At 37.5% G+C, this 21,878-nt stretch overlaps 1 protein-coding gene across 4 annotated transcripts in view; it reads right to left on the bottom strand.

The window, feature by feature from the left end:
* The window catches only part of NCOA6 (nuclear receptor coactivator 6), a 102,741-nt gene that overhangs the window by 70,927 nt on the left and 9,936 nt on the right, over positions 1 to 21,878 (bottom strand). For 3 of the 4 annotated variants that reach the window (XM_035006163.1, XM_035006162.1, XM_035006158.1), the window contains exon 2: positions 15,803 to 15,879. The exons of the other annotated variant lie outside the window; for it this stretch is intronic. The gene's annotated coding sequence lies outside the window, so the exon portion shown is untranslated. The remainder of the gene's footprint in view (positions 1 to 15,802; positions 15,880 to 21,878) is intronic. 4 annotated transcript variants of the gene reach the window in all.

A 21,878-nucleotide genomic window follows, 5' to 3' on the forward strand; every position in this document is an offset into this window, starting at 1 on the left:
ATGCTTAAACCTAGTTCTAAACACATCTTTTTTTTTTTTTTTTTTGCGAGAGAGAGCACGAGAGGGAGGAGGGTCAGAGGGAGAAGCAGACCCCCCGCTGAGCAGGGAGCCCGATGCGGGACTCGATCCAGGGACTCCAGGATCATGACCTGAGCTGAAGGCAGTCGCTTAACCAACTGAGCCACCCAGGCGCCCCCTAAACAAATCTTTAAACCTAATTTTTCCTTTACAGGAAATTCAGGAGAAAGAGCAATGAGAACAATTACAAGAAGAAGTATTCCATTACATGAAGAACTAATCAGATCTAGAATGTGGGACTTGCTACAACAAAACTGATCTGGTCTCTTCAAAACCCAAAATCGTAAGGGAAGAGATGGGGGAAGATACAGTTCTCAATTAAAAGACTTCAGAGATAGAACCACCAAATGCAATGCATGAATGTTACTTAGACCTGCTTTTTAGAAAACAGCCATAAAATGTTTTTCAGACAGTGGGAAAAACTGAATGTGAAGTAACAGAAGATATTAGGGCATTTTTTTTTTTTTAAGATTTTATTTATTTATTTGATGGAGAGAGACACAGCGAGAGAGGGAACACGAGCAGGGGGAGTGGGAGAGAGAGAAGCAGGCTTCCCGTGGAGCAGGGAGCCCGATGCGGGGCTCGATCCCAGGACCCTGGGACCATGACCTGAGCCGAAGGCAGACGCTTAACGACTGAGCCACCCAGGTGCCCCGATATTAGGGCATTTTTAAAAATATTCTTGGGTATGGGGCGCCTGGGTGGCTCAGCTGGGTTGGTAATGTTATTTGTGATTGTGTAGAAACTAATTTTCAATATATTCAGCAAAGATAGGTAGCTAGACAGACATGATGCAAATATAGCAAACTATCATCACTGTATTATTCTTTCAAATTTTCTGTATGTTTGAAATTTTTCATATTAAGAAGCTGGGAGGGAGGTGGGCATAAATAAATCCTGGGAGCTGGGGTGCCTGGGTGGCTCAGTTGGTTAAGCATCTGACTTTGGCTCAGGTCATGATCTCAGGTCCTGGGATCCAGCCCTGCGAGGTCTGGTGTTTCAACCTCAAGTTCAATGTTTCTTCCACCATATACCAAACTCTCTTCTTATTAGGGTGACTCTACCCTACTCATAGACAGTGCACTATTGGCAGAAATATCAGAACCAAGTGATCTAGTTTATTTCAGGCCAATACTCACTAATTAGAACTGCCCCAACTACTCCAAAATGACTGAAGTCAGAATATCTGAGATCAAATGGATCTTTCAAATGCCTTGAAAGAACTTCAATAGCTCTCAACTTGGGCTACACATTATAATTATTTGGGAAACTTTAAAAAATAATGCTTGAGTCATACTAAGTCTGCACTGTGGCCTGAGCTTTGAGCATTTAAACACTAGCCAGGTGATTCTAACATGAGGCGAAAGTTTAGAACCACACTTTTCATAATACATTATTTAATTTACCTTATATGAGGAAACTGAGTCAGGTGGGGAATGTTGCTTATGAATTTGTTCCAAGAAAGTGATGGAGAAAGCTTTTTCTTCTTTTGCTTATTATAAAATTTGACTGTTTCTTAAATTTGTTTTTTAATATAATACAGACCAAATCGTATGTCAGAAAATCAAATAAAACATGACTAAACAGAATCTAAAAGTGAACTATACCACCCTGTATTCCATCTTGACTTTTTTCTATGTCCTTGGAGTCCCTTAAACCCTTCTTAGCTTCCATGTTGTCATTTAGAAAATGATGGCCTAACATTTTCCAGATCTAGGGACACTATGATTACTTTAATCCTTGTCTATTTGACTTCAATGTTAATCATACTTCCCTGAGGAACTGGAAATCATTTGGTGCAAGATCTCTAACTCTTCTTCCACAAGTGGCTGCTTTCCACACTATTCTCTCATCCTCCTCCTTTCAAAAAGTAAATCCAAGCTGGAAGTTAGAATGGAGGCTACCTAACAATACCTGGTTCATCTCTATCATTGCCTCCACCCTAATTTTTCATTGGTATTTTCACTGTTATACTTAAGGAAACAATGAGAGTCAAAGTTATTATTTATTTATTTATTTATTTGAGACAGAGAGAATGAGAGAGACAGAGAGCACATGAGAGGGGGGAGGGTCTGAGGGAGAAGCAGGCTCCCCGCCGAGCAAGGAGCCCGATGCGGGACTCGATCCCGGGACTCCAGGATCATGACCTGAGCCGAAGGCAGTCGCTTAACCAACTGAGCCACCCAGGCGCCCGAGAGTCAAAGTTATTAACAACGCTGGAAATTAGGACTGCACAGCTCAAAGAACTGTTGACCCAAAGATTACTTTCCTGCCCAAGGCAGGAATGGGGCTTGAAATACAACAAAAGAGCTAGGCAGGAAGGTAACAGATTTCTAACCCCCACATGTTGCTCCACCTCCTCCAACTACCTGCTCTAAAACAGCTTTCTCCAGAGGCACCTGGGTGGTTCAGTCAGCTGAGCATCTGATTTCTTGGTTTCGGCTCAGGTCCTGATTCTCAGGTTCATGAGACTGAGTACCGAGTCTGCTCCGCACTCAGCAAAGAGTCTGCTTGGATTCTCTCCCTCCCTCTCCCTCTGTCCCTCTCCGCCCCCTGTGCTCACTCTCTCTTGCTCTCAAATAAATAAATATCTTAAAAAAAATTTTTTTTAATAAAACCGCTCTCTCCAGAGCCAACAATGGCAGAGGGTGTACCACCCTACTATGACAGACCCACTTAGAATAGTCAGCACTATTACATGCCCATGGCCTCCCCTCTCTACTTCAGGTTCTATAATACACAAAGTAGTACACACATCTTGGAATCCAAAGACAGACGCCGGAAGACTTGGGCAAGCAAAAGCCCTAGGAACCTTACATTTAGGAACCAGAGGTATTTGTAGCTTAGGCTTCAAATTATCAAAAACAAATCCTCTTTTCCAAAGTCAAATTACCCAGGCCACAGAAAGTATCCCCCTTGGCCCTGCCCCTTCAATCAAGTAGGAGGCACAAAAATGACTGCTAGACACAAAAAGTATTCTGAAACTATGTGCACCAATTAGTCCTTGAGCTTAACATCTGAAAGGACAATTTATAGTACCAACAAGTAGCCAGTGAGGTACCTATCTATCCTGTTTATTTGGTAGGTGCTAGACCTATATGCCCCTCTCTTTTTTCAAGGAAGAATAACTGAGGGGAGGTGACATTCCACAACATAAGAGAAACTGATTTGTAATTCAGAAAGTGAATATGTAAGGAGGAACAGGTTAAATTTTAGATATCAACTACATTATTCTCAACAAATCTGATAAAACATTGAAATGAGAGATCAAAGTCCATAGACAGAAATGAAAAGAAGTAGGTGAGATACAGAAGTGGAAATAAGAGAGGGGAAAAAACAAAGGAAAAATCATTTAAAAAGTAAATATGCCAACTCAGATTTCAAATCCTAGAAGTGTAAAGAGCAGAATACTTGATTAGATGTATGGGGATTACAAATTTGAGAAACTTCCATAATAGAGATGGAAAGGACAAAGTAAGGGAAACTATGAGAGAAGATCGAAAAGGAGAGAAGAGAGAAGTAAATTTCAACTAATTGTTATCCCTGAAACAAATGAACAGAAACCATAATCAAAGTTTTTTTGTTTTGTTTTGTTTTAAATATTTATTTATTTGATACAGAGAGAGCACAAGCAGGGGGAGCGGCAGGCAGAGGGAGAAGCAGACTCCCCGCTGAGCAGGGAGCCCGATGCGGGACTTATGCCAGGACCCTGGGATCATGACCTGAGCTGAAGGCAGACGCTTAACCGACTGAGCCACCCAGGCGCCCTTTGTTGCTTTTTTTTTTTAAGTAGGTGCCATGCCCAACATGGGGCCTGAACTCACAACCCTGAGAGCAAGAGTCGCATGCTCTATCCACTGAGCCAGCCAGGTGCCCCCAAAATCAAAGGTTTTTAAAAGGGAAATGAGGGCGCCTGGGTGGCTCAGTTGGTTAAGTGACTGCCTTCGGCTCAGGTCATGATCCTGGAGTCCCGGGATCGAGTCCCGCATCGGGCTACCTGCTCAGCAGGGAGTCTGCTTCTCCCTCTGACCCTCTTCCCTCTTGTGCTGTCTCTCATTCTCTCTCTCAAATAAATAAATAAAATCTTTATTAAAAAAAAAAAGAAATATTATGCTCCTTATCCTTGACATTTAACTATATCAATTACTTGGTATTGTGATTGATTTTTTCTTTCCATATTATTTTTCTATTTATTCAATGCTGCTTATTTATTGAATAAATATCTTGAATAAATGCTATTTTTAAAAAAATAGTTATTGAAAAGAAAGATCTATAAGGTATGAAATAAAGATGAACTATTACTAGTCATCATCTTCGTCTGAGTACTATGAACAATTCTGTTGTTAATTTAATGGGTTAAATTAAAGGGCAGAGTTTTAGACTAGGTCGAGGTGCATTTGTCTATTCTAGGTATCTTATATAATAGAAACCATATAATAACTCGTCTTTTGTGACCAGCTTCTTTCACTTTGCATAATATTTTCAAGGTGTTGTAGCAAGTCACAGTTATTTTTTTTTAATTACCAAATAATACTCCTTACCAAAAAATATCAGATTTATTCATCCATTCATTCATCAGTTGATAGACATTTGGGTCGCTTCCACTTTTCACTATTATGAAGATGCTATGAATATTTGTATACAAGTTTGTTTGTTTTTTAAGATTTTATTTATTTATTTGACAGAGAGAGAGAGCCCAAGCAGGGGGAGCAGCGGGCAGAGGGTGAGGGAGAAGCAGACTCCCCACTGAGCAGGGAGCCCGATGTGGGGCTTGATCCCAGGACCCCGGGATCATGACCGGGCCAAAGGCTGCTGCTTAAACAACTGAGCCACCCGGGAGCCCCTGTATACAAGTTTTTGTGTGGATGCTTTCATTTCTCTTGGGCATATACATACACCTATGAGTAAAACTGCTGGGTCGGATGTTCTATGCCTTTTGGGGAATTGCCAAACTGTTTTACAAAGCAGTTACACCATTTTACACTCCCACCAGCAGTGTACAAGGGTTCCAATTTCTCTGCATTCTCACCAACCCTTGTTATTACCTTTCTGATTATAGCCATCCTGGTGGATATGAAGTGGTGTCTCACTGTGATTTTGATTGACATTTCCCTGGTGCCAAATGGTGTTGAGCATATTTTCACGTTTACTTGACTGGCACAATTTGTTTGGGAGAAATATCTATTCAAATTCTTTGCCCATTTTTAAAAACTGGGTTATTTGACTCTTTATTATTGAATTATACGAGTTCTTGATACATATTTTTTCCTATCTTATCTTTAACATTTTATCATTCTTTTATTTTTCAGTATAATTAACATACAATGTTATATTAGTTTCAGGTGTACAATATAGTAATTCAATAATTCTATACATTACTCAGTGCTCATCAAAATAAGTGTATTCTTAATCCCCTTCACTTATTTCATCCATCCATCCCCCCTACTCCCACCCCTGTAATTACCAGTTTGTTCTCTACATTTAAGAGTCTGCTTTTTTGTCTTTTCCTTTGTTCATTTGTTTTTTTTCTTAAATTCCATATGAGTGAAATCATATAGTGTTTTTCTCTGACTTATTTCATTTAGCACTATACCCTCTAGATCCATCCATATTGTTGCAAATAGCAAGATTTCATTTTTTATGGCTAATATTCTGTTGTGTATACAGATCACATCTTCTTTATCCATCATCTATTTTTTTAAAAAAAAGATTTATTTGAGAGAGAGAGAGTGCGCGTGCCAGGGAGACGGAACGAGATTCTTAAGAAGACTCTATGTGGAGCACAGAGCCCAACTCGCGGCTCAATCTCATGACTCTGAGATCATGACCTGAGCCGAAACCAAGAGTCAGAGGCTTTAACTGACTGTGCAACCCAAGTGCCCCTATCCATTCATCTACTGATGGATACCTGGGCTGCTTCCATAATCTGGCTATTGTAAATAATGCTACAGTAAACATAGGGGTGCACATATCTTTTAGAATTACTGTTTTCATATTCTTGGTAAATACCCAGTAGTGGAATTACTGGATCATATGCTAATTCTATTTTTAATTTTTTGAGATGGCTGCACCAGTTTGCATTTCCACCAACAGTGCACGAGGGTTCCTTTTTTCCCACATCCTTGCTGATACTTGTTATTTCTTGTGTTTTTTATTTTAGCCATTCTGACTGGTGAGAGGTGATATCTCACTGTGGTTTTGATTCGCATTTCCCTGATGATGAGTGATGTTGAGCATCTTTTTATGTGTCTGTTGGCCATCTGGATGTCTTCTTTGCAGAAATGTCTGTTCATGTCTTCTGCCCTTTTTAAAACTGGATTATTTGGGTTGTTTTTTTTTGTGTGTGTTGTTTCGTAAATTCTTTATATATGTTGGATACTAACCTCTTATCAGGTATGTTGCTTGCAATATCTTCTCCTATTCAGTGGCTGTCTTTTTGTTTTGTTGATTGTTTCCTTTGCTGTGCAGAAGCTTTTTATTTTGATGTAGTCCTAATAGTTTATTTTTGCTTTTGTTTCCCTTGCCTCGGGAGACATATCTAGAAAAAAAATGCCACAGCTGATGTCAGAGAAATTACTGCCTGTACCCTCTTCTAGGATTTGTATAGTTTCAGGTCTCACATTTAGGTCTTTAATCCATTTTATTTTTGTGTATGGTGGAAGAAGTGGTCCAGTTTCATTCTTTTGCATATAGCTATCCAGTCTTCTCACCACCATTTGTTGAAGAGACTTTTTCCCATTGCATAGTCTTGCCTCCTTTGCTTAGATTAATTGACCATATAATTGTGGGTTTATTTCTGGGCTCTCTATTCTGTTCTATTATTTTATGTGTCACTTTTGTGCCAGTACTACACTGTTTTGATTACTACCGTTTTACAGTGTATCTTGAAATCTGGATTGTGGTAACTCAAGTTTTGTTCTTCTTTTTCAAGACTGCTTTGGCTATTCAGGTCTTTTGTAGTTCCATACAAATTTTAGGATTATTTGTTCTAGTTCTGTGAAAAATGTTGGTGTTTTGCTAGGAATGCATCAAATCTGTAGATTGCTTTGGGTAGTATGGACATTTTAACATTAGTTCTCCCAATCCATGAGCATGGAATATCTTTCCATTTGTTTGTGTCATCTTCAATTTCTTTCATCAGTGTTTTCTAGTTTTCAGAATACAAGTCTTTCACTTCCTTGGTTAAGTTTATTCCTAGGTATTTTATTCTTTTTGGGTACAACTGTAAATGGGATTGTTTTCTTAACTTCTCTTTCTGCTACGTCCATTATTTGTGTATAAAAATACAATGGATTTCTGTATATTAATTTTGTATCCTGCAACCTTACTGAACTCATTTATCAGCTCTAGTAGTTTTTTGGTGGAGTCTTTAGAGCTGTTTTTGTTTGTTTGTTTGTTTTTAAGTAGGCTCCATGCCCAATATGGGGCATGAGTCCCATGCTCTACAGACTGAACAGCTAGGTGCCCCAGGGTCACATATAGTATCAGGACATCTGCAAATAGTGGAAGTTTTACTTCTTCCTTACCAATTTGGCTGCCCTTTATTTCTTTTTCTTGTCTGATTGCTGTGGCTAGGACTTCCAGTACTATTTTGAATAAAAGTGGTGAGAGTAGATATCCTTGCCTTGTTCCTGATCTTAGGGGAAAAGCTCTCAGTTTTACCACTGAGTATGAAGTTAGCTGTGGGTTTTTCATATACGGCCTTTATAATGTTGAGGTATAAATCCTACTTTGTTTGGGGTTTTTATCAAGAATGGATGTTGTACTTTGTCAAATGCTTTTTCTGCATCTATTGAAATGATCATATCATTATCCTTTCTCTTGTTGATGTGATGTATTACGTTGATTGATTTGCAAATACTGAACCACTCTTGCATCCCAGGAATAAATCCCACTTAATCATGGTGAGTGATTTTTAAAATATTGTTGGATTTGGTTTGTTAATTTTTTTTTGCTATTTTTTTTAAGTAATCTCTACACCCGAAGTTGGGCTTGAACTTGCAACCCCGAGATTAAGAGTCACATGCTCTTCTGACTGAGCCATTTAGGCACCCCTGCTAATACTCTGTAGAGGATTTTGCATTTATGTTCATCAGAGATATTGGCCTGTAGTTGTCTTTTTTTGTAGTGTCTTTATCTGGTTTTAGGGTGAGGGTAATGCTTAGGCCTTATAGAATAAATCTGGAAGTCTTCCTTCCTCTTACATGTTTTCAAATAGTTTGAGAAGAATAGGTATTAACTCTTCTTTAAATGTTTAGTAGAATTCACCTGTGAAGCCACTGGGTCCTAGATTTTTGTTTGTTGGGAGTTTTCCAATCACTGATTTAATTTCACTGCTGGTAATCACTCTGTTCAAATTTCTATTTCCTCCTAATTCAGTTTTGGGGGGTTATATGTTTCTAGGAATTTATCCATTTCCTCTAGGATGTCCAGTCTGTTGGCATATAATTTTTCAGAATATTCTCTTATAATCCTTTGTATTTCTGTGGTGTTAGTTGTGATTTCTCCTCTTTCATTTCTGATTTTATTTGAGTTCCTGCTCTCTCTTTTTTTTGATGAGTCTGGCTAAAGGTTTATTAATTTTGTTGATCTTTTCAAGGAAGCAGCTCCTGGTTTATTAATGTTTTATTGTTTTTTCAGTTTCTATTTCATTTATTTCTGTTCTATTCTTTATTATTTCCTTCCTTCTACTGGTCTGCAGTTTTATTTGTTCTTCTTTTTCTAGCTGCTTCAGATGTAAGGTTAGGTTGCTTATTTCAGATTTTTCTTGCTTCTTGCAGCTGGCCTGTATTGTTTATAAACTTCCCTCTTAGAACAGCTTTTGCTGCATCCCAAAGATTTTGGATTCTGGCATTTTCATTTTCATTTCTCTCCATGTATTTTTTTATTTCCTCTCTGATATCTTGGTGGACCCATTCATCGTTTAGTACCATATTATTTAACCTCCATGTATTTGTGTTCTTTCTAGATTTTTTTCTTTTGACTGATTTCTAGTTTCATAGCACTGTGGTCAGAAAAGATGCACCGTATGATTTCAACCTTTTTTAATTTGTTGAGACTTGTTTTGTGGCCTAACATGTGATCTGTTTTGGATAATGTTCCATGTACACTTGAAAAGAATATGTATTCAACTGTTTTAGGATGAAGTATTCTGAATATATCTGTTTGATCCATCTGGTCCAATGTGTCACTCAAAGCCACTGTTTCCTTATTGATCTTCTGCTTAGATGATCTATCCATTAATGTAATCTTGTTGGATCGTTCCCTTTATGATTATGTAGTGTCCTTCTTTCCTTCTTTGTCTTGTTACACTGAGTTCTTGGTATAATTTATATACAAATCCCTTATCAGATCTATGATCTGCAAATATTGTCTTCTACTTTGTGGGTTGCTGTTGGTGACTTGACTTTTTATCCAGTTCTGATTGTTTATTAATGAATTTTGTGTCACATTTCTTTGTGGGGGAGGATAATTTTATAGTTTGGGACAAATTGGTAAAATATTTGGAAAAAAATTTGTTAAATTCTCATTTCACAATTGTCTTAGTCTGAGCTGCTATAACTAAGTACCATACACTGGGTGGCTTACAAACAACAGAAATTTATTTCTCACAGTTCTCTGGAGGCTGACAAGTTCAAGAAAATTGTGCCAGCATAGTGGGATTCTGGTGAAGACCCTCTCTCAGGTATTGCTTCTCCATTAAGATTCATCTTTTCAGAAATATTTAATGTCACGAGGGACACCTGGGTGGCTCAGTCAAACATCTGCCTTCGGCTCAGGTCATGATTCCAGGGTCCTGAGATCGAGTCCCATTCGGGCTCCTCGCTCAGTGGGGAGCATGCTTAAATCTTTTTTTTAAAGATTTATTTATTTGAGAGAGAGAGAGAGAGAACGTGCATGAGTGGGGGGGGAAGGGAGAGGCAGAGGGAGAAGCAGACTCCCCGATAAGCAGGGAGCCCGATGTGGGACTCGATCCAAGGACCTTGAGATAATGACCTGAACTGAAGGCAGACGCTTAACTGACTGAGCCAACCCAGGCAGCCCAAGCCTGCTTAAATCTTAAAAGAAATATTTAACGTTATGAGAAATGTTCATGTTTTAAATATGAAAGTATATAAAATTGTATTCATTATTTCATTTTTCTTAATTATCGTATTTTTTTAAAAAAAGATTTTATTTACTTATTTGTCAGAGAGAGAGAGAGGACGCACAAGCAAGGGGAGTGGCAGGCAGAGGGAGAAGCAGGCTCCCCGCTGAGCAAGGAGCCTGATGTGGGATTTGATCCCAAGACCCTGGGATCATGATCTGAGCCGAAGGCAGACACTTAACCGACTGAGCCACCCAGGTGTCCCTTAATTGTCCATATTTATGCACAAATAAGGGCAAAGACAAAGGAAACTCAATAATAAGACAAACAATGCAATGAAAAATGGGCAAAAGATTTGAACACTTGACAACAAGCATGTAAAAAGATGCTCAACATTATCAGTCATCAGGAAAAAGCAAATTAAAGCTACAAAGAGGGCGCCTGGGTGGCTCAGTTGGTTGAGCGACTGCCTTCGGCTCAGGTCATGATCCTGGAGTCCCGGGATCGAGTCCCGCATCGGGCTCTCTGCTCAGCACGGAGTCTGCTTCTCCCTCTGACCCTCCTCCCTCTCATGCTCTATCTCATTCTCTCTCTCAAATAAATAAATAAAATCTTTAAAAAAAAAAAAAGCTACAAAGAAATAACACACCTACAATAATGGCTTAAATTAAAAGAATGATAATATCAAATGTTGACAAGAATCTAGAGCAACTGGAACTCTCATACTGGTGGGAACGTAAAAATGTACAATTTGGCAGTTTCTTATAAAGTTAGGCATTTACTTATCATAGGACCCAGCAATCTCACTCCTAGATATATGTCCCAAATAAATAAACCATGTCTATACAAAGACTTCCTATGAAAGTTAATAGCAACTTTATCTATATTAGCCTGAAACTGAAAGTAAACTGCACACAGCCCAAGTATCCATCCATTAGTAATGGATAAATTGTAGTGTAGCCATACAGTAGAATACTGCCCAACAAAAAGGATCAACTACTGTTAGGGTTATCTACCAGTAAAAAGAGGGGATTTTGTCCTCTAGGGGACAGGTGGCAATGTGGAGACATTTTTGATTGTTACAATCAAAGGAGGAGAGGGGAGCGCTACTGGCATCTGGTGGACAGAGGTCAAGGATGCTGCTAATATCCTACAATGCACATGGCAGTCTGAAAAACAAATTATCCAGCCCAAAATGTCCATAGGAAAACTCTGAACACTGATATATGCAACGTGGGTGAACTCGAAAACTTCATGATTATCAAAAGAATCAAGGGGCGCCTGGGTGGCTCAGTCATTAAGCGTCTGCCTTCAGCTCAGGTCATGATCCCAGGGTCCTGGGATCGAGCCCCGCTTCGGGATCCCTGCTCCGCAGGAAGCCTGCTTCTCCCTCTTCCATTCCCCCTGCTTGTATTCCCTCTCTCGCTGTGTCTCTCTCTGTCAAATAAATAAATAAAATCTTAAAAAAAAAAAAAAAGAATCAAAACATTTCTATGACATTTTAGAACAGGCAAAATCAACAGCAAGAGAAACCAGATGGGTACTTGCCTGGGACTGGGGTGGAAATTAAACAGGGGCACAAGGTAACTTTGAAATGTTCTATAGCTTGACTGGTAGGATATATACATTTGACAAAATACACAACATACAAACTATACACTTACAATGAGTGCATTTTATTGCATGTAAATATACATAAAAGATCGGTAAAAAAACCAAATTGTTGAAGGTGGGTAAAAGGTACATGGAAGTTCATGATAGTATTCTACTTTTGTATCTGTCTCAATTTCCATAATAAAATGTTTTTTTAAAATAATATATAAACACTAAATGATTCAGGAAGAGGCCTTAATTGAATCTCTCAACAACAACAAAAATACCCAAGATAAAAATCTCACTGTGAGTGTGACCTTAATGTCTCTGTTCTTGAAGTGAGGAGAGGCTGATGTGAAAGACAGAGGAATAAAGAGATACAGTTTGATACAGGGAAGGTAAAGAAAATTTCACAAGCTGCTTTTCCCCCCCAGTCCTATCTAGACCTAGCCTGGCACTAAGCCATTCCTTCTTTGGGACAAGTATTCCTAAGATGGCCACCAATTATTCCAGGCTTCTGGTATTCACATCCTTGTGTAATCTCTTCCCCATGAGTGTGGGCTAGCCTAGTGACTAGCTTGTAACCAACAGATGTTAATGATGGGATGTCACTTCCATGATTAGGTTATAAAAGATGGTGACTTCTATTTCCCTAGAACACTCTAATTATTGCCTTCTCAGCATGCCACACTGGAGAAGCCACATGACAAGGAACTGACAGCAGCCTCCAGCTAATAGCCAGTGAGAAACCAAGGCTCTCAGTTCAACATCCCTTGAGGAAGTGAATTCTACCAATAACCAAATAAGCTCAGAAGCAGTTCCTTCTTCAGTCAAGCAGATGAGACTCCAGCCCTGGCTGACAACTTGACTGCTGCCTCTGAGAGACTCCAACAGAGAGGACTCACCTAAGCTATATCCAGATTCCTGACCCATGGAAACTGTGCCACCATAAGTATGTGTTGTTCTAAGCTGCTAAATTTGTGGCAATTTGTTATGCAACAATAGATAACTAATGGACTCTCCCTGGATATCCTGCTGAATATTCACCTCCTTCAAAACTGGCAGGGGACGCCTAGGTGGCTCAGTCGGTTAAGCGTCTGCCTTCAGCTCAGGTCGTGATCCCAGGGTCCTGGGATGGAGTCTCATGTCAGGCTCCTTGCTCAGTGGGGAGCCTGCTTCTCCCTCTGCCTCTGCCCCTCCCCCAGCTGGTGAGCATTTTCTCTCTCTCAAATAAATAAATAAAATCTTTAAAAATAAATAAATAAAACTGGCAGTTTCTTTAAAAGTTGGATATACCATACAACCCAGCAATCGTATTGCTAGGGATTTACCCAACAATGAATGAAAATATGTCTACACAAAGACTTGTGTAAAAATGCTTATAGCAGCTTTATTCACAACTATCAAAACTGGAACCAACCCAAATGTCCATCACAGGTAAATGGATAAACAAACAAGTTACATTCATACAACAAGATACTACTTAGCATTAAAAAAAACCGAACTACTGATACATGCAACAACATGGATAAGTATCAAAACTATGCTGAGGGGCGCCTGGGTGGCTCAGTCGTTAAGCGTCTGCCTTCGGCTCAGGTCATGATCCCAGGGTCCTGGGATCGAGCCCCACATTGGGCTTCCTGCTCTGCGGGAAGCCTGCTTCTCCCTCTCCCACTCCCCCTGCTTGTGTTCCCTCTCTCGCTGTATCTCTCTCTGTCAAATAAATAAATAAAATCTTTAAAAAAAAAACTATGCAGAGGGAAAGAAGCTAGACACAAAAGAGAACATAATATATGAATTTCTAGAACTCTAGAAAATGCAAAGCAATATATTGATGGGGGTGCTGGGATGGAGAGATTGCAAAAGAGTATAAGGAAACTTTAGGGAGATGGAAATTTTCTATACCTTGGTTGTAGTGGTTGTCTCATAATAAATAGTATAAACTAATAAATACTCATCGAAACATGTTTCACTTTAAAATGGATGCAGGGGGGTGTCTGGGTGGCTCAGTCGGTTAAGCAGCTGCCTTTGGCTCAGGTCTTGACCCCAGGGTCCTGGGATCGAGGGGGGGGCTCGATGGGAGCCTGCTTCTCCCTCTCCCTCTGCCTGTTGCTCCCCCTGCTTGTGCTCTCTTTCTCTCTGTCAAATAGATAAGTAAAATCTTAAAAAATATAAAAATAAAAAAATGGATGCAGGTAAAAAATAAATAAAATAAAATGGATAATTTGTATGTAAATTATACCTCATTAAGTTGATTAAAAAAAAAAAAAAACACCTTCGTCAAGCCTTAACTCCATCTAATACAACTGTTTCCATTATTCTACCTTAGCCGTCAAACAGTATTCTACAGATAAATTACCCAAACGGCAGAGAATCTGGGGTGTTTTGAATTTTACAGTAGCTACAACTTACAGAACACTATTATATATCAGGCACTGTTCTAAGCACTTTGCATTATTAACTCAATTAGTACGCCCAACAATTCCAAGGAATAGATTCTATTATCCCCTTTTTTTCCAAATGAGGGAACTTAGGCACAGAGAAGTAACCTGCTTACGACCAGACTGCTAGTAAGTGACAGCCATTATTCAAGTCCAGGCAGTCTGATTCTAGAGACTGGGCTCTCCACAACCACCCTACTCTCTCAGACCACTGGAGTATTTGCTAAAAGCATATTCTCACCTCCCTGGAGACTGACAGTCATTCACTCATTCAACAAATATTTAGGCACGCAGTATATGCCAGATATTGTTCCAAATGCTAAAGATACAATGGTGAAGAAAATACAGACATGGTACCTGCTTTTATGGGGCTTACATTCTAGTAAGAACTTAGGTTTAAAGCATGGGATTCTTTTTTTTTTAATTAATTAACATATAATGTATTATTTGTTTCAGGGGTACAGGTCTGTGATTCATCAGTCTTACACAACACCCAGCGCTTACCACAACACATACCCTCTCCAACGACCATCACCCAGCCACCCTATCCCCCCACCCCTCTCCCCTCCAGCAACCTTCAGTTTGTTTCCTAAGATTAAGAGTCTCTATGGTTTATCTCCTTCTCTGGTTTCGTCTTATTTCATTTTTTCCTCTCTTCCTCTATGATCCTCTGCCTTGTTCTTAAATTCCACGTATCAGTGACATCATATGATAATTGTCTTTCTCTGATTATTTCTAAAGTGCAGGATTCTAAAATCAAAATATTTATCCCCTTATTTATGGAAAAAAAGTCACAAGTTGCAATAGGGGCCAGATCTGCTTTAGCTAGAGCTGTTGTTCCCAAACTTGTCTGCACTTTAGAATCACCTGCGGATCTTTTAAAAATTCCAAAACCCACATCATATTCCCAGGCCAATTAAATCACAATGGAGTGAAGAGTAGGGAAGGAAGGGAAACAAAGGCATCAATAATTTGCCAAGTTCCACAGGGGAGTCCAACGTGAAGACAAGTTTGGGAAATCACTAAGCTGGGTTTTTATCTGACTGAATAATGATAAAATTCATTCACGGTGACAGAGTGAGACATAAATGAATGGGGAGGGGAGCCAAAACTCTATATACTTGTCTTTCTCTGAATCAGAGATTTCAAGGTACCTTTTTTTTTTCAAGGTTATAAATTCTGAAAACATGAGAAAGAGGGCCAAATATTTTCCTTCTTGGCTTGTTCATGCCTCCATTCCCCTCCAGGATCATAGACAACTAAGATATTCACCTTTTAATCTTTTTTTAGTACTTCCCGTGAAACCAATAAAGAATTCTGCCATATTACATATATTCAACCTAACTCAAAAAGACAAGGCTCACTTGCTTTTCTATTAAGAAACTGCTTTTCTAATAAGCAGATCTCATTTAATTCAGTTGCTTTGGGTCCCATTTACATGTCAAATGCAGCCTGCCAAACGAAAATGCCCCATGGACAGTGAGATCAAAATGCCTTCTTTTTAAAAAAGTAAACTCCATTTCTATCTAATTCAATCCTTATCAACTGAAATCAATTTTTTAACAAAATAAGATTGCATTTGTATTCTATATAAACAACAGACCTGTTTAAGAACTCTCTGACCACTCTCAGAAAAGATAATAGATGTTCAGTAGGACCCCTCTCCATTCCATCCAGGACCTAGATAGAAAGGGAAAGGGGCAAAGAGGAAGACAAGAAACATCAGAAGAAAAGACTAAACATATAAGCCCAATAAACCTATTCAAAGTAAATTTTTGTGACTGGCCAAATTCTTTCTTTCTACCACTGTTTCTGCTAATTTCACTCTAAAAAGGGTTGTTAAAAGAGATGAGATTACCTATAGTCTCAAATCCAGTGGTTTTTTAAAAAGGAAAGCTTTCATAATCATCAAGAAAGCTTTTTCAAAATACATCAATAGTGGTTATACAAGGGTGTTCATTTTACAATCATTACCCTTATGATTTGTGCACTTTGCATTGTATGTGTCCTACTTCAGTTAACAAATATGAAAAAACAGATATATCTCTCTCGGGCAGAACCCCTGAAGGATTCTAATGAAGTATGTAGCAGAAACGGTCCCACAGAGGTTGCATGATTTGCCCTAGATCATGTATGTAGTTAGCTACAGACTAAGTCTTTCTTGTCACTTTCCTACCCTTTCTGTTGTAAAACTATAAATGTGGTGATAATAATATACTTTTTAATTTAACATTTATTCTCCTACTTATACTCTGAAAAAATTTTCATCACAAATGACAACGCAAAAACCAAACAAGCAAGCAAACAGAAAATACAGATGTCCTGGGTTCAAAGCTGTGCACTATCACAGCTGCTGCACCATCTGCATAAGTAAGTTAAATAAAGCCTAATTTAATTATTATTCTATCTACTTTCACTTTAACCAATGAATATCTGGTTATGGAGTGATCTGTAATGGGGGTGGGGGTATGGGAAAAATGGGTGAAGGGGAATGGGAGGTAGGTATAGGCTTCCAGTATGGAATGAATAAGTCATGGGGATGAAAGGTTTAGCATAAAGAATATAGTCAGTGATATTGTAATAGAGTTTTAGGGTCTCAGATGGCAGCTACATTTGTGGTGAACATAGCACAATGTATAGAATTGTCAAATCACTATAGTGTACACCTGAAACTACTGTCACATTCTATGTCAACTATACTTTAATTAACAGCTTTGTAAAATAAGAATCCTAGAATTCTTCTGGATTCTGCCTCATAAACACAAGCGTATCTTCAGCTTGTGCCAAATATAAATCTTCCAGATTTGTTGTCTGGGTGTAAAACCTTCCCTTCTCAGAGATGGCTAGTATAGGGGTGCCTGGCTGGCTCAGTCAGTAGATTCTTGATCTTGGCGTTTTAAGTTCAAGCCCCATGTTGGGTATAGAGATTACTTAAAACCTTAAAAAAAAAAAGATGGCTAGTAATAATATCCTCAATACTTTATCAAGAGACTCTTCTACATGAATTTTTAACTTTATATTTTGAAATCATTTCAATCACTTCTCAGCCTTTTGGCTAAGATCAAGTGAAATCATTTCAAACTTACAGACCATAAGTTATTATTTTTTTAAAAGATTTTAAGTATCTCTATACCCAATATGTGGGGCTCAAACTCACAACCCTGAGATCAAGAGTCACATGCTCCACCAACTGAGCCAGCCAGGCACCCCCATGAGTTATTGTTTAAATAGAAATTATGTGTAGAGGGCGCCTGGGTGGTTCAGTCGTTAAGTATCTGCTTTCGGCTCAGGTCACGATCCCAGAGTCCTGGGATCAAGCCCCGCATCAGGCTCCCTGCTCAGCGGGGAGCCTGCTTCTCCCTCTCCCACTCCCCCTGCTTGTGTTCCCTCTCTCGCTGTGTCTCTCTCTGTCAAATAAATAAAATCTTAAAAAAAAAAATTATGTGTAGAGAAGTCCCTCATAATTTCTAATCCAGAATTTGAATACTTTGAATGGATGCATTTGTTCAAATATCCTTTACCAACTGCTTATTATGTACTAGGCAGGGTAGGTACCTTTCTGCTCCTGAAGTTACTATATAAGAAACAAAAATTTTGTAGAATGAGGAATTTAAATAACATTTATATGAATGCCTAAATCTGGATATTACACTTACAGTACTTAAAATAAGTTGGCCTGTTAACCACATAGCCTTAAAAGTTTTGGGATAACTTATAAGGCATTTAAAAAGTGAATAAACAGTTAAATGTGAACTGTCAAAATGATTTGCCATGGCACAACTAAAGATCCAATCCCATCCTTCCTACACCTCCTGAATCTCTTATAAAACTATTACATGCTTCCTGTTCCTAAGCCCAGGGCTCCCAAGGGAAGATTTATGCAAACCTCCAATCAAATCATAGAAACTCAGTACCTGAAAGGATCCACAAAATGCCTGTCAGAGAGATTGGCATTTCAATACTATAACAACAATTGGTTTGCTCCTGGTAGGAATAATAGATAATTTAAGGTATTAGGGAATATTAACGTTAATTTTTAAATTTCAATTCTAACATTTTAGCATAAGAAACAAAAGATAAATTCGTGAAATATGAAATTTGAGATTCCTAGAACTACTCATCGTAAACACAAATATAGTTAATTTAACTAAGCACAATATAAACCAACAAAATAAGTCAGAGGCTCAAAGAGATTTTCCCCATATTGTTAGAGGTCATGAAAGTGGATAAAGTAAAATTTAGAAAAAACTACTTTATACATCATGTTCTAATTATGAACACCACTGTGTTCTTTTAATCCTAATAAAGCTACAGTAAAAATAAATAAATAAATAAATAACACAGGTTTGGAGTACCAGTCTTTTAATCCATGCTCAAAATATACAAATAACATTGAAAAGTTGATCAAATCCTACAATATAGGAACTACTAAAAACTTCCCTAAAAATAAACTGAGAACCTTAGCAGAGTAAGAACTAGAGAGTCCTTGACAATCATCTGGTCTAATATCCTAATGGAATGAGTCAATAGTTTGAAGTTTTTTAGTAGTAGGAAGGTCTTTCATTTCATATGTGACACTTCTTTACAAAAGAATTCATTTTAAAAGCACTAGAAAAGTATGGTATAAATTTACAGAAGAATTCATTTTAAAAGCACTAGAAAAGTATGGTATAAAAAATAACAATAAGAATGAATGTTGTCTTGCCATAAGATGGAAGACAGCTTTAAAGAACTATGGTGGAAAAACAAAAACAAACAACAGTGGTGGGGCACCTGGGTGGCTCAGTTGGTTAAGCAACTGCCTTTGGCTCAGGTCATGATCCCAGAGTCCTGGGATCTAGCCCCGCATCGGGCTCTGTGCTCGGTGGGGAGCCTGCTTCTCCCTGTCCCGCTCCTCCTACTTGTGCTCGCTCTCTCTCTGTCAAATAAATAAAATCTTTAAAAAAAGAACAATGGCTTTTTTTTCTCTTTATTAAATTTCCAACACAGTTAAATCATGAGATCTGGGCTCTAAGTTACAGAAGTCCTTAGGCCATCATTCTAAGAGTTTACCAGTGTTTCTTCTTCTCCATTGTCTTATATTCATAATGACAGTGTTGTCAGGCTTTTCTCTCTCTCTCTTTTTTTTTGCTTTATGCTCTTAAAATTGTCACTTTTTAAATCAAACACTGAAGTCCTAAGATCAGCTTTTAAATCCTGTAGCTACCATTTCATCATTATTGATGACCCAGATAAATCCACTTAGCAAATTTGTAGACAGAACTGTATTAGGTGAATACACTATTGCTAATATTTTCAAACACAGATATAGGATTCAAAATAACTTGGAACAGTTTAAAAAGTATTTCTTCAAAGTTCAAAAGAGATTACTTAAAAACTAGAAAATCTATACTATGCTTATCACCAAACAATGAAAAAGAGAATATTTTGATCAGAAGAGAAAATTCAGTGGCAAGATAAACAGGTTATTTATACTTAAAAAAAGCACAAAGAAATAAATCTCTACCCAAATTGCAAAAAAGAGAAAAACAAAATTAAGGTAAAAAATTAGTAACAATAAAACAAAAATATAAAAATTCATTAGTGGGGTGATGATAAGCAAGACATGAACCCATAAGTAATAAAAACTGACAGACATGATCAGGTAAAAATAAAAATAGTCTGTATGTCAAAGAAACCACAAAGTCAAAAGCCAAATGATAGACTGGGATAATATATTTGTACCATGTGACAAAAAAATGGGTTAATATCCTAAATACACAAAAGCACCTACAAGTTGATTAAAGAGTACAAAATTAACCACCCAAGAGAAAAACAAGAACTGGTAAAGGCAAGCAGAATAGAGAATACAAATGTAAAATGAATGTATACAACTTATTAATGGTCAGGGAAATGAAAATAAAAATAATAAAACTCTTCTCAGCTGACTGGCAAAAACTAAAACGATAATTGTTATCCAGTGCAAGTGGGAATAAGAACTGCAACAACCTTTATGGAAAATAACTTGGACGTTCATAATACTCACATTGTAAGTTTACCTTTTACCCCATATTTGGGGATTTATCCTACAGAAGTAAAAACTCCATTTCTTAAAGATATATGCACAAGGATATCCACTATTTGTGACGGGGAAAATAAAATTAGAAAAAACCTGATGCCCCTTCAGAAACCTACATAAATGAAACATTATGCAGCTAGAAAAAAATGAGTTAGATATCTGTTTAATGACACAGAATGAAATGTATATTCTATAAAGTAAAAAAACCCAGAATTTGTAGAATAATGTGTATGGCATCATGATAATCTTGTTAAGAGAGAAAATGAATCAGTATGTAACTTATTTCTAAGACTATAGAGAAAAATATGAAAGAACCACACTAGGCTATTATACTTGGGTAGGTTGGAGGACAGGAACTAGAGAGGAGGAGAGGATTGACTTTTTCTTCATATACTTCAGATGATGCTCAAGTAGTTTCAATATGCCTATCTGGTTTGGAAGGAAAATCCTATTTAATTCATAACAGAAAAGAAATAGAATTAAGAAAATGGGTGTATAAAAGCAACCAAATGAAACACTCAAAGACCAAGAAATAAAAATACAGGGCACTTACTGAATGGAGCACTGGGTGTTATACGCAAACAATGAATCATGGAACACTACATCAAAAACTGATGATGTAATGTATGGTGATTAACATAAATAATAAAATTAAAAAAAAATACATTCTGGGTGCTTTTTGGGTGGGTATGTAAAACAAATGTAAACCCAACTTTTATGAATTTGAGATTTACCTCCATTTCAAAAAGAAAAATGAAAGAAATTTTTGATACAAGAGCTTTATGCTTTTTAGGTTTGTCTGCTTAGAATGTTTTTTTTAAAAGGAAACACATCTCATCACCAAATCTTGTGAAAGAAATGTCCCCTATTATATATTTGCAATCTGTATCCTTTTTTTGGTTAAATTACATTGGATTTCAGCTATATTTTGAAACTTGAAATTTATCTATTGTAACAACTCACTACTGGTTACACTGAATAAAATTTTTAAACACAGTGCAAAATTAAAAGGAAAAAAATTAAATCATTTGACAAATGGTCAAATGATATTAAAAACTAGCTAAAAGATTTAAAAAAATACTCAGCTTAATAAAGGTAAAAAATATATTTGCTAGTCACAGAAGAAAAAAATGCAATTTCACAACAGAGAGATCTGGAAGTCACAACCTTAAACCTGTGATCAAAGTTATCATCAACATGGGACAACTAGACATTTGTGTACCTTGTGATTTGATGCAATGTGAGGAATATTTAAGTATTTTTGCCAAAATGTTCAACTATGATCTAATCAAGTCTTTAAACCTTCAGCTTAGGGAAATATAAGAAATAAAGGAATAAATATCATGAAGAAAATAATCAGATAAATTCAGAATGTAGGACATTAAAACTGCTTTGGTCTCAACAAATCAATGCCATGAAAAAAAATTAAAAAGGTGAGGAAGCAGACAAGGAATGGGAATTGTTCCAGATGTTAAAAAGATTACAACTGCATAAATAATAACATGCAAATGCAATGCATGGTCCTTAAATTTGATTCCACTTTGAATAAGTCAGCTATAAAAGTCATCTGGTAGACAATGAGGGAAACTTAAATACAGACTTACTGTTAGATGATATCAAG

Source organism: Mirounga leonina, unplaced genomic scaffold (genome assembly GCF_011800145.1).
Source record: "Mirounga leonina isolate KUSES-001 unplaced genomic scaffold, KU_Mleo_1.0 Mir_150, whole genome shotgun sequence".
NCBI lineage: Eukaryota > Metazoa > Chordata > Mammalia > Carnivora > Phocidae > Mirounga > Mirounga leonina.